We start from the raw sequence: 12449 nt of genomic DNA, 5'->3' as shown, positions 1-12449 counted from the left end.
GTTTGGGATTGTCAGCCAGGGACAAGGAAATGAATCAGGAGGTCTCTAGCATCATGGACAGATCAAAGTTTTTTAATGACAAAATCCAGCAGTCTGAAAGGTAGCCCCCCCCCCCCTTAGCAGTGGTGCAGGAGATACAGATGATGGCATTATCATTCCAGGCCAATGCCAGGGTAAAGGAAAGAAAGAGAAGAAGAGAGGCTTCCGTGTTTAGTTAAAGTATAAGGTCCTGATCCCATATCTTGGGATGAAGCAGTCTACCCTGAGGTTGGCTACTTCTCTTCCCAGTCACTTTGATTTGGAGGTCCCCAGCATTTATAGGGGACCGGATATCAGGTGGAGCCTTCTTCAGCTGTGAGATGTGTATCCAAGGTTCAGTCCCTGAAGTTTGGCTGCCATGTAAATAGTGAGGAGGACCTGGTATAGTCCCTTCCAAAGAGATTCAAAGGCAGTCTTTGTTATTAGTAATTCTGAATTAGAAGGTTGGGAGAAATTGGAAATGTTAGTTTGGAGAGTCCAGATATTTGAGGAAACTAGAAGAATTCAGGATTCAGTCCAGTTTACAGGTACATAGCAAAACCTCAAGATAGCTAACAGGATTAGAATCTAATATCTACAAAGGTGCAAACATAATTTTTCTCTCTATAATCACTCCCATTCTTCACCAAAGATAATCACAGTAAAACCAATTTGTTTGCATTAAACTTGGCCTGATTATTTATGTAAGTGCAGCCAGAAGAGTGATTGCCATATAAGCTTGTTTTAAGATGGCTTTGTTGGAACCTTGTACCAGGCCGATTTTTCCCAGGGGCTTTATTGATTCCGTGAAGTCAACCTTAGTTCCTTAAAACTGTATGGTCATATCTGAGTCTATGCACATCTTTCAAATATGAAAATTTAGTCAAAGCCTTGGTAATACAGCCAATATTTTTCCAGTTGTGTCTTGTTACAGGGAGAACAGATTCTTATTCAATTTATGTAAATAAGTATGCATATTGCCATGAAAATAATACTCAAGATTTTCTGAATCCTGGAGGGATCGGGTGGGGAGAAAAAGTATGTGTTTTATCTTTGTTTACAAAGGTATACTTTACCAAATTGTTGTAAGTCATAGATAGCTTAAGGGAAAAGGTTTCCTTATATCTGGAAGAACAAAACATTAAAGAATCAGCAATGTTTCAAACAAATAGTCATAAAAATTATAATCATTCTCCTCAGTTCATTCAGTCTCATGTAAATATTACTTGTTCTTCTTGAGGCCAGTTTTTCCATTAGTTTCAGAAACTCTTACCCAGTTCAGTTTTATGATCTTAAAGTTATCAGAAACCTGTGTTTGTCACAGTTCTTTTCAGAAATCTCCTTAAAGATGAAGCACTTGTGCAGGAATGCTTTTGTAAACGCATCAGAGTAAAACAATAACTGTCTGTGAGAAGACTTAAAGATGCTCATTGTTACAGATCTGGTGAGAGTTTATTATAATAGAATTGACAAGGAAATTTGGTTATTTCTGTAACATGCAACATTTTAAGATAATAACTAGAATTATGACTGACAACATTACACCAGGACATATCAGATTTCCAGGAATTTCATATAATTTCTGGAACACTTATAACATATACCTGTACAAATACACCATAAAGAACGCTTAGTATTACTTCTTATTTGACGTTTCCCATGTAATTTGACATATAAAATTAGCCTAATTAGTTTAACATCTCTCGTTTTATAAAGGAGAGAAAACAAATCTTTTGAGATGTTCCTGAGGTCCTCTGGAAAATCCCAAAGTTAGTTTAAAGTCAAAAAGACTTCATTTAGAATTTGACTTTGGGGAAGTTTTGTCAAAAATATCAAAAGGTTTTAAAACACTTGGTCAAACAGAATCATAAGTCACTGTGAGACAATAGCTAGTTATCCATTTATCCAGTTATCCAGCGACAACTGGAGACTTCACAGGCAAATATGGAAGGTTACATAGTTGTAAAAAATAACTTAACTCTTTTAATAGAGAAGAGTCAGCTTTCTTAGATAGTCAAAATACCTCATAAAGATCACACTGGAAATTATTTTGACAAGACACAAAATGTTTGTTTTCTAGGCAGATTACTTAAAAGGTAAAGAAAAACTTTTCATAGTCTCTTGTCAGGAGCTAACCAATAGTGCAAGAAAACTTTGTCCTTTTAGTGGATGAAAGAAAATTAAGTTCTAGTTTTACATAAGTACATTACTGATTTTAAAGCTTAATTTTATAACCTGTATAATAAATTCGTTCAATTTTAGCCAAGTTGATTACACAAGGTAAAATTCTCTCTCTCTTCCCAACTTTCTATTTAATTTGTCCTTTATTCTCCTCTTTCCCATTTTGAAATAGCCAGCCTCACTTTAGGACAAAATTACTTTCTTTTCCCTCAAAAAATGCATCTCCATTCCTCATAACTTCTCTTACTGAAAACACATATCCTACTTTGCTTGCATACAGAGATTTTTTTTGTATTTTTATTTCTAGTAGCTTTAATTACGTTAGAATTTTTAACCCTTAAAAACCCTAATGTTTAGTGAAAATAAAGAAATAAACAATTGTGAACTCTCTTTTACATTAGCATTCTGTGGCTTGGTAAATTTATAAATGCATTTTATAATTTCTAAAACTATATGCTTTCTCATAGTAACTTTTTCAGTGTCGTACGAAACATGTTTACTAATAGACCCAAATATCTTTAGTTCTTCTGTAAAAGGAAGCCAAAAGTGGATAAATCTCTGTTCAGTAATTAATGTTTTACTATTTTATCTTATTTGGAAATGATCTGAATATTCAATGAATTAACTTATAATTTAATTTAACTTAGCAAAACTTTAAGGTTTCAGGTTACCAAAAAGATTTGGGGAAACTATTTAAAAAGTTCACCTAAAAAATCTTTTTGCTACTGACATCTATTGAATTTACTTGTTCTTAGCAATTATGTTCCGACTACCCACAAAAACCTCATGAGACACTAGACAAAGTCAGCTATCATCTCAAGCTGTTTTTTTTGCTGACAAATTTTCTAAGAGATTACATGAACTCATTTGACCATTAGTAAGCCCAGGTAAAGTAAAAGTGTTATATTTAATGCTGATAACTCTAAAGACATGCCTGTTTTAATTAAACGAATAAACTTAAACTAGTTTTAATACAGAATATTTTCCCAGGTCGCTTGAAGCTGAAATTCATTTGGGTTAGTTTCTGTTATATTTCTGAGAATTCAATTTATGTAAGCAATAATTTTCTTTAAGCCAATTAAATAGAGCTCTTTTACAAATTAATTATGGCAATACCATCTGGAAGTAGAAAGATACCATACATCTACAACACACATATATAGACATGCATAAACATACAGACAGACACAAACAGAGACCTTATATCTTTCATTTTTAAAATTACTGCCATGAATCAGGTACAATAATACAAAACTCACTAGTTATAAAAGAAGTTGGATCTCAGTTGTGTTTCAGGTCTTAGTTTCAAATGACCTTTCCCTCTTTCATTTTTCCTCTAATAAGAATTACCTCCCTGAAGTTTGTACTTTAACATTTACATCTCAGAGGTACAAGGAAAGAATACAAATTACAAGCTTTTTAAGACAAATAGAGGAGGTTTTGAGATTGGTAAAAAGGAATAGGTAAACTTTGAATTGCCTCTAGAGCTGCATTTCTAGTTTTGCAGAGATGTGTAAAATAAGGACAATTGCTCTCATTTCCTCAAAGAATTGAGTTGCAGCCTAAATGACATCATAGGTTGATGTACCCATCCAACTGCAATATCCTTAATTTGCTGCTGATGCTTTGTTTTTCTGTATCAGGGAGAAGATTTCTAACGAAGATGGAAATCAAAAGATTTCTATGTTCTGGATTTAGAGCTCTTTGCCTTTGGAATGTTCTAGTAAATCCTTTCACGGAGGCCTCAGAAGGTTTTCCTTTTCCTCTGGGTCCATAGTTTTATTTTAGCTTAGGGGAGGAGGCCTAAAAAAAATTTCTGTTAGGCTCTGAATATCAGTTATGGTCACAAGTTCAGTCAGACCAGTGGCCTTCGGTCTTATTTTCTGCCTTTTTATCTATCCACTAATCTCAGGAGGTAATCCGTTTACAAAAAAACTTTTGAGGATCTTCTCTGGGTTTAAGAAATTCTTTAAGTGTGGCCCTTTGTTCAGCCTTTGACCATGGAGTGAAAGATATTTGAAGAGGATTGTCTGTAGCCTTAGGTGGTCTTATTTTAAAGGTAACTGTTTAATAGTCTCTTCAAAATGGAAAGGCAATTTAGACAAAAGAATTACAATGAGTACTTAAAGGAGGATGGAAAGAAGCAGGAATTACTTCAGTCTAATTGTCTTTTGTTTTAGGTATCTCTTATATCTTTAATTTTTTTTTTTTTTTTTTTTTTTGTGAGGAGATCAGCCCTGAGCTAACATCCGCCAATCCTCCTCCTTTTTTTTTTTTTTTTGCTGAGGAAGACGGCCCTGGGCTAACATCGGTGCCCATCTTCCTCCACTTTATATGGGACGCCGCCACAGCATGGCTTACCAAGCAGTGCGTCGGTGCGCGCCCGGGGTCCGAACCAGCGAACCCCGGGCCGCCGCAGCGGAGCGCGCGCACTTAACCGCTTGCGCCACCGGGCCGGCCCCTTTAATTTTTTTATTAGTCTTTTGCAACAGATTTTTCAGTGAAGCTATTTTGGAAGCTATTCCAAAATTTTGGAATTTTGAAGCCTTTTGGAAGCTTATGCTTATCAAGTAAATTACGTATCCTGTTCTGTTTGTTTAATTTGGCAGCCCTTGCTCTTAAATGCACTTCTGAGATGATCTCACCTAATTGGAACGTTCCTTGCAATGGCCATTGTAATTCTAGGTTGTGATTCCCCTGAGGGCTGGCAACAGCTTGGTAGGACCCTAACCGCAAATGGAATTTAACCCACATTTTCTGTCCAACCATATCTAGCTGCAAATGGGGTGCAACCCACATTTCTGTCCAGCTATATTTGGGGGCTCTCAACCTGCAAGTTACCAAGCCAGACTCTCAGGACACAGTAAGATTTTGCCATTTTTGTGGACATATATAGCTTCCGGGACCATAGTTCTTAGATACAAAGTAAACAAGTGTGCTAGAAGGTGGCATGCTCAACTCCTTGCGATTTAAGGGTCTCATTTTTAAATTAATTATTTATTTGTTTAGCTAAGGCTTTGGGTCTCTTGGAGCCAAACTAATACTTAAAAGGGATGTGCCACTGGATGGGAGATTGTGTGGTGTTTTACAGTGCACCTCATTGCACAGAAATTTTCTTGAGGTTAGCAGGTGACCTAGTGCCAATCTAACCTGTTCTGTGACCAACTCATCCTAACACAGGAGTCTTTGGGTTAGGTAATGAGTGCTCTAACAGCTTTTAAATTCTTGACCCATGCCCACTAATTTTTGTGGCTTTTTGGCTTCCAAGATCCGCGAAAGCCTTTATCTGCACAAAACAAGACAAACTAACATGTGCACCTTAACATACCAGCAGTAACCAAGAGATGTTAACTGCAGACTGGCCGAGAGAAGGCCCTGTGCGTACCACCACCAATTCCCACTGTGGAACCGTGGACTCAGGAAAGGATTGAAGCAGCAGATCTCAACAAATGGAGACTGTGGACTAGGGAACTGTGAACTGCTGCCAACAGTTCTCACATGGATCTTGGGACAGAATCAAGGGCTGGGGGTTTCCAATCAAATGGGGAATTGGGGACTGAACCAAGGGCTAGGGACTCACATTCGGGATAGAACCGTCTGCCGGCTCAAGCTGACCTGCTAAGCCCTGAAGTGGAAAGCCAAAGAGATCAGGAGATTGACACACAGAGAGCAGAGCTCAGAACCAAGAGGAACTTACCCATGGCCTCTGGAAATGGCGAGAAAGACAGTGAACTCAAAGGGTTCATGGGGTACCATGCCTATGTTTCTTATTGTCCCCAAAGCCGTCAGAAGTCTCCTTCTGTCCTGCCACTGCCACCAAATCTTTTAAAAAAACAAAACTCAACTGAGTCAATTTAAAGATCAAATTGGGGAGCATCCTATCTAGCAGATAGAAAGGAGCTTCAAAGAGCTGCACAGAATGAAAGGCTTTTATAGACAGAACGGGGCAGGGACAAAGAAAAAGTGGATTACCTCATCTTTCTTTGGGGGATGAAAGGGTTCTATCAGGCAGGTTACCTCACTACTGCTGACCAGGAAATTCCAGACAAACTGGTTAAGATTATATTCCTGGGGGAGGTTGAAACTGCAATTAGGTTAGGTATTAGGTTTCTGTTTGGTGATGTGGACTTAGCACAAATGACTACTTTTTGGACCTGGTGTCTCTTTTCTAACAAGTGTAATGACTTGACTTACATATATTATGAAATGATTACCATAAGTTTGGTTAACATCCATTATCTCATATAGATGCAAAAAAAAGAAAAAGAAAAAATATGTTCTTTTCGTTGTGGTGAATACTCTTAGGATTTACTATCTTAACAACTTTCATATATAACATACAGCAGTGTTAACTATAGTCATTATGTTTTACATTCTATCGTCAGTACTTATTCATCTTATAACTGGAAGTTTGTACGTTTTGACCCCCTTCATCCAATTCCCCTTCCTCTCACCCCCTCCTCTGGTGACCATAAATCTCATCTGATCTCTTTTTCTATTAATTTGGTTTTCTTTTATTTAGATTCCACATATAAGTGAGGTTATACAGTATTTGTCTTTCTCTGTCTGACTTATGTCACTTAGCATAATCCCTTCAAAGTCTACCCATGTTGTCACAAATGGCAAGATTTCCTGTTCTGTAGCTGAATAATATTCCATTGTATATGGATATAGCACAACTTCTTTACCCATTCATCTGTCGATGGACAGCTAGTTGTTTCCTTGTCTTTGCTATTGTAATTAATGCTGCTGTAAACATGGGGGTGCAGATGTCTCGTCAACGTAGTGTTTTCATTTCCTTCAGATATATACTCAGAAGTGAAATTGCAGGACCATATGATAGTTGTATTGTTAATTTTTTGAGCAACCTCCATACTGTTTTCCATAGTGGCTGTATCAATTTACAATCCCACCAACAGTGCACAACGGTTCCCTTTTCTCCACATCCTCTCCAGCATTTGTTATTTCTTTTCTTTTTGATGATGGCCATTCTGACAGGTATGAGGTGATATCTCATTGTAGTTTTGATTTGCATTTCCCTGTGATTAGTGACTTGGAGCATCTTTTCATGTACCTGTTGGCCATTTCATATATCTTCTTTGGAAAAATGTCTATTCAGGTCCTTTGCCCATTTTTAGGTTGGATTATTAGTTTTTTTGCTGTTGAGTTACATGAGTTTTTTTTTAACATATTTTTTTTGATGTTTTAATAGTTTTAACATTGTGAAATTTTGGGTTGTACATTTTTGTTTGTCCATCACCACATATATGTCTCCCTTTACCCCTTGTGCCCACCCCCTACCCCCACCCCCATAGCCCCTGGTAACCACAATACAGTTTTCTCTGTCCATGTGTTGGTTTATATTCCACATATGAGTGAGATCATACAGTGTTTGTCTTTCTTCTTCTGGCTTACTTCACTTAACATAATACCCTCTAGGCCCATCCATGTTGTTGCAAATGGGACGATTTTGTCTTTTTTTATGGCTGAGTAGTATTCCATTGTATATATATACCACATCTTCTTGATCCAATTGTCAGTCGAGGGACACTTAGGTTGCTTCCACTTCTTGGCTATGGTGAATAATGCTGCAATGAACATAGGGGTGCATAAGCCTCTTTGAATTGTTGATTTCAGGTTCGTTGGATAGATTCCCAGTAGTGGGATGGCTGGATCATAGGGCATTTCTATTTTTAATTCTTTGAGGAATCTCCATACCGTTTTCCATAGAGGCTGCACCAGTTTGCATTCCCACCAGCTGTGTGTGAGGGTTCCTGTTGCTCCACATCCTCTCCAACATTTGTTGTTTTTTGTCTTGGTGATTATAGCCATTCTAACGGGTGTGAGGTGATATCTTAGTGTTGTTTTGATTTGCATTTCCCTGATGATTAATGATGTTGAACATCTTTTCATGTGCCTGTTGGCCATCTGTATATCATCTTTGGAGAAGTGTCTGTTCATTTCCTCTGCCCATTTTTTGATTGGCTTTTTTGTTTTTTTTGTTGTTCAGTTGTGTGAGTTCTTTATATATTATGGAGATCAACTCCATGTCAGATGTATGTTTTGCATATATTCTCTCCCAGCTGGTGGGTTGTCTGTTCATCTTGATTCTGGTTTCGTTTGTCTTGTAGAAGCTCTTTAATCTGATAAAGTCCCACTTGTTTATTTTTTCTTTAGTTTCCCTAGTCTTGGTAGGCATGTCATCTGAAAAGATTCCTTTATGACCAATGTCAAATAGTGTGTTGCCTATATTTTCTTCTATGAGTTTTATAGTTTCAGGTCTCACCTTCAGATCTTTGATCCATTTTGAGTTAATTTTTGTGAATGGCGACAGCAGATGGTCCACTTTCATTCTTTTGCATGTGGCTGTCCAGTTTTCCCAACACCATTTATTGAAGAGACTTTCCTTTCTCCATTGTATGTTCTTAGCTCCTTTGTCAAAAATTAGCTGTCTGTATATGTGTGGTTTTATTTCTGGGCTTTCAATTCTGTTCCATTGATCTGTGTGTCTGTTTTTGTACCAGTACCATGCTGTTTTGATTACTATTGCTTTGTAGTATGTTTTGAAGTCAGGGATTGTGATGCCTCCTGCTTTGTTCTTTTTTCTTAGGATTGCTTTAGCTATTCGGGGTCTTTTGTTGCCCCATATGAATTTTAGTATTCTTTTTTCTATTTCCGTGAAGAACATCATTGGGATTCTGATTGGGATTGCATTGAATCTGTAGATTGCTTTAGGTAATATAGACATTTTAACTATGTTTATTCTTCCAATCCACGTGCATGGGATATCTTTCCATTTCTTTATGTCATCATCGATTTCTTTCAATAATGTCTTGTAGTTCTCATTGTATAGGTCATTCACCTCCTTGGGAAGATTTATTCCTAGGTATTTTATTCTTTTTGATGCAATTGTAAATGGTATTATCTTTTTGAGCTCTCTTTCTGTTGGTTCATTATTAGCATACAGAAACGCAACTGATTTTTCTAGATTGATTTTGTACCCTGCAACTTTGCTGTAGTTGTTGATTATTTCTAATAGTTTTCCAATGGATTCTTTAGGGTTTTCTATATATAAAATCATATCATGTGCAAATAGTGAGAGTTTCACTTCTTCATTACCTATTTGAATTCCTTTTATTCCTTTTTCTTGCCTAATTGCTCTGACCAAAACCTCCAGTACTGTGTTGAATAGGAGTGGTGAGAGTGGGCAGCCCTGCCTTGTTCCTGTTCTCAGAGGAATGGCTTTCAGTCTTTCCCCGTTGAGTATGATGTTGGCTGTGGGTTTATCATAAATAGCCTTTATTATGTTGAGGTACTTTCCTTCTATTCCCATTTTGTTGAGAGTTTTTATCGTGAATGGATGTTGTATCTTGTCAAATGCCTTCTCTGCATCTATTGAGATGACCATGTGGTTTTTATTCTTTGTTTTGTTGATGTGATGTATCACGTTGATTGATTTGCGGATGTTGAACCATCCCTGCGTCCCTGCTATAAATCCCATTTGATCATGGTGTATGATCTTTTTAATGTATTGCTGTATTCGGTTTGCCAAAATTTTGTTGAGGATTTTTGCGTCTATGTTCATCAGCGATATTGGCCTGTAATTTTCTTTTTTTGTATTGTCTTTGTCTGGCTTTGGTATCAGCGTGATGTTGGCCTCGTAGAATGATTTAGGAAGTGTTCCATCTTCCTCTATTTTTTTGGAATAGTTTGAGAATGATGAGTATTAAATCTTCCTTGAATGTTTGGTAAAATTCACCGGAGAAGCCATCTGGTCCTGGACTTTTATTTTTTGGGAGGTTTTTGATTACTATTTCAATCTCTTTACTTGTGATTGGTCTATTCAGATTCTCCATTTCTTCTTGGTTCAGTTTTGGGAGGTTGTATGAGTCTAAGAATTTATCCATTTCTTCTAGATTGTCCAATTTTTTGGCATATAATTTCTCATAGTATTCTCTTGTAATCCTGTGTATTTCCGTGGTATCCATTGTAATTTCTCCTCTTTCATTTCTTATTTTATTTACTTAAGCCTTTTCTCTTTTTTTCTTAGTAAGCCTGGCTAAGGGTTTGTCGATTTTGTTTATCTTCTCAAAGAACCAACTCTTTGTTTCATTAATGCTTTCTACTGTTTTTTTGGTCTCAATTTCATTTATTTCTGCTCTGATTTTTATTATTTCTCTCCTTCTGCTGACTTTGGGCTTTGTTTGTTCTTCTTTTTCTAGTTCTGTTAGGTGTAATTTAAGGTTGCGTATTTGGGCTTTTTCTTGTTTGTTAAGGTGGGCTTGTATCGCTATGAGTTTCCCTCTCAGGACCGCTTTTGCTGCATCCCATATGGTTTGGTATGGCATATTTTCATTTTCGTTTGTTTCCAGATAGTTTTTGATTTCTCCTTTAATTTCATCAATGATCCATTGGTTGTTCGGTAGCATGTTGTTTAATCTCCACGTTTTTGTCACTTTCCCAGTTTTTTTTTCATGGTTCATTTCTAGTTTCATAGCATTATGGTCTGAAAAGATGCTGGTTATGATTTCAAGCTTCTTAAATTTATTGAGGCTTGCTTTGTTTCCCAACATATGGTCTATCCTTGAGAATGTTCCATGCGCTCTTGAGAAGAATGTGTAGTCAGCTGTTTTTGGATGGAGTGCTCTGAGTTACATGAGTTTTTTATATATTTTGGACATTAACCCCTTATCAGATAGATGATTTGCAAATATTTTTCCCCATCTCATAGGTTATCTTTTCATGTTGCTGATCATTCCTTTTGCTGTGCAGAAGCTTGCTAGATTGATGTAGTCCCACTTGTTTATTTTTGATTTTGTTGCTTGTGCTTTAGGTGTCAAATCCAAAAAATCATTGCCAAGACCCATGTCAAGAAGCTTTTTTTCTATGTTTTCTTCTATGAGTTGTATTGTTTCCAGTCTTACATTTAAGTCTTTAATCCATTTGGGGTTAATTTTTGTGAGCGGTGTAAGATAGGGGTCTAGTTTCATTACATATAAGCCTTTTGTTGGTGTTTCTATATGTATGCTCTGGCTTTCTGTGCCTTTAAATGTAATTTTGCTTATTTATCCTCACTGCATATTTTACTCTCTCTTTTCCCCATGTCTTTGTGTGTATGTTTACATACTTTCTTTTCCTTTTTCACACAACTTCACATACATCAGTCTTTTTGATGGTGATGGAGGCAGTCACTGCTGTGAATTCTGCCATTGATATCAGCTTCAGTACGCCTGGATTTTTGAGGGCATTGAGGCTGAGTGGGAAAGGGCTGCAAAAAGAATATAACGTGTTCAGTTTGGATGGGCCTTTTGGTCTGTGTGTGCTGCCAGGAGGGCTGAATGAATGGGAGCTGTCCAGTAAGCAGATCACCAGTGACCTGCCCAGGGCTCGGGACCATTCTGTGAAGGAAGTTAGGACTAGGAGTGGTGACAGGGAGAGAACACCTTCTTGTTCCTTGATTATGGTCCTGGCGAAGTTCATCCTACAAGAGAATAAAAAGCCAGCTTTGTAGAATTGTGGGCAAGGTGAAGTCACGTTTTGCAATGACTTGGGCACTTGTAACCTGAACAGGATCAGGATCAGGAATGAAGAAAATATTTAGGGCACATGGAGGGAAAAGGGATGGAGGAGTTGATGTTTGTGTCTGTATATCCTTTTTTGTGTGTAAGAGAGGATACATAGAAATTGGCTTATGGTAGCAATTTTGTAATACATGCATTCACATACAGTAAACTCTATTTTTTTTAATTCTGCCTATATTTTTGGGGTGACACCAGAGATTCTATTTATTGATTGACTTCCTTTTCCTACCAAGAGTATCTTGCCACTGATATCCATTATAATTGTATTATATGAAGTCAATTAAAAAATTAGCTAAAGTCATAAATAAAAAGGAAGATAATAGGTTTTCACAAACCAATTATTCATGATTTCAAAAATTATCCGAGTTTAGCTGCCTCTTCTCTGTTAAGGCAGTATGATCCACAGCAAATTTTAAATTCTAGCATAGTTGCACTCTACTTCCCAGAACTGTTATGGCAGTCTTCTGGTATTATCGCTTGGAGGTATGCTCAAATTTAAATACATTTTGATATTTTTCCAAGCAAAACATAGTTTAAGACAAAATCTATGACCAAAAAAAATCACATATATTAAAGCAAAATAAAAATTACTTGGATATTTCCTATATTACTGCTCCCTTCCATTTGTACTATTAATTGAAAACTGACTATGCACATGAAATCAACCTT

General features: G+C 36.8%; 1 protein-coding gene across 3 annotated transcripts in view; it reads left to right on the top strand.

Annotated features, from left to right (window-relative positions):
• The window catches only part of RNF182 (ring finger protein 182), a 73816-nt gene that overhangs the window by 58981 nt on the left and 2386 nt on the right, over nt 1–12449 (top strand). The window lies entirely within an intron of this gene.

Source organism: Diceros bicornis, chromosome 14, assembly GCF_020826845.1.
Source record: "Diceros bicornis minor isolate mBicDic1 chromosome 14, mDicBic1.mat.cur, whole genome shotgun sequence".
In the NCBI taxonomy this organism is placed as follows: Eukaryota; Metazoa; Chordata; class Mammalia; order Perissodactyla; family Rhinocerotidae; genus Diceros; species Diceros bicornis.
Note: the sequence above shows the minus strand (reverse complement) of the source record. Positions and strands in the feature narration are given on the sequence as shown.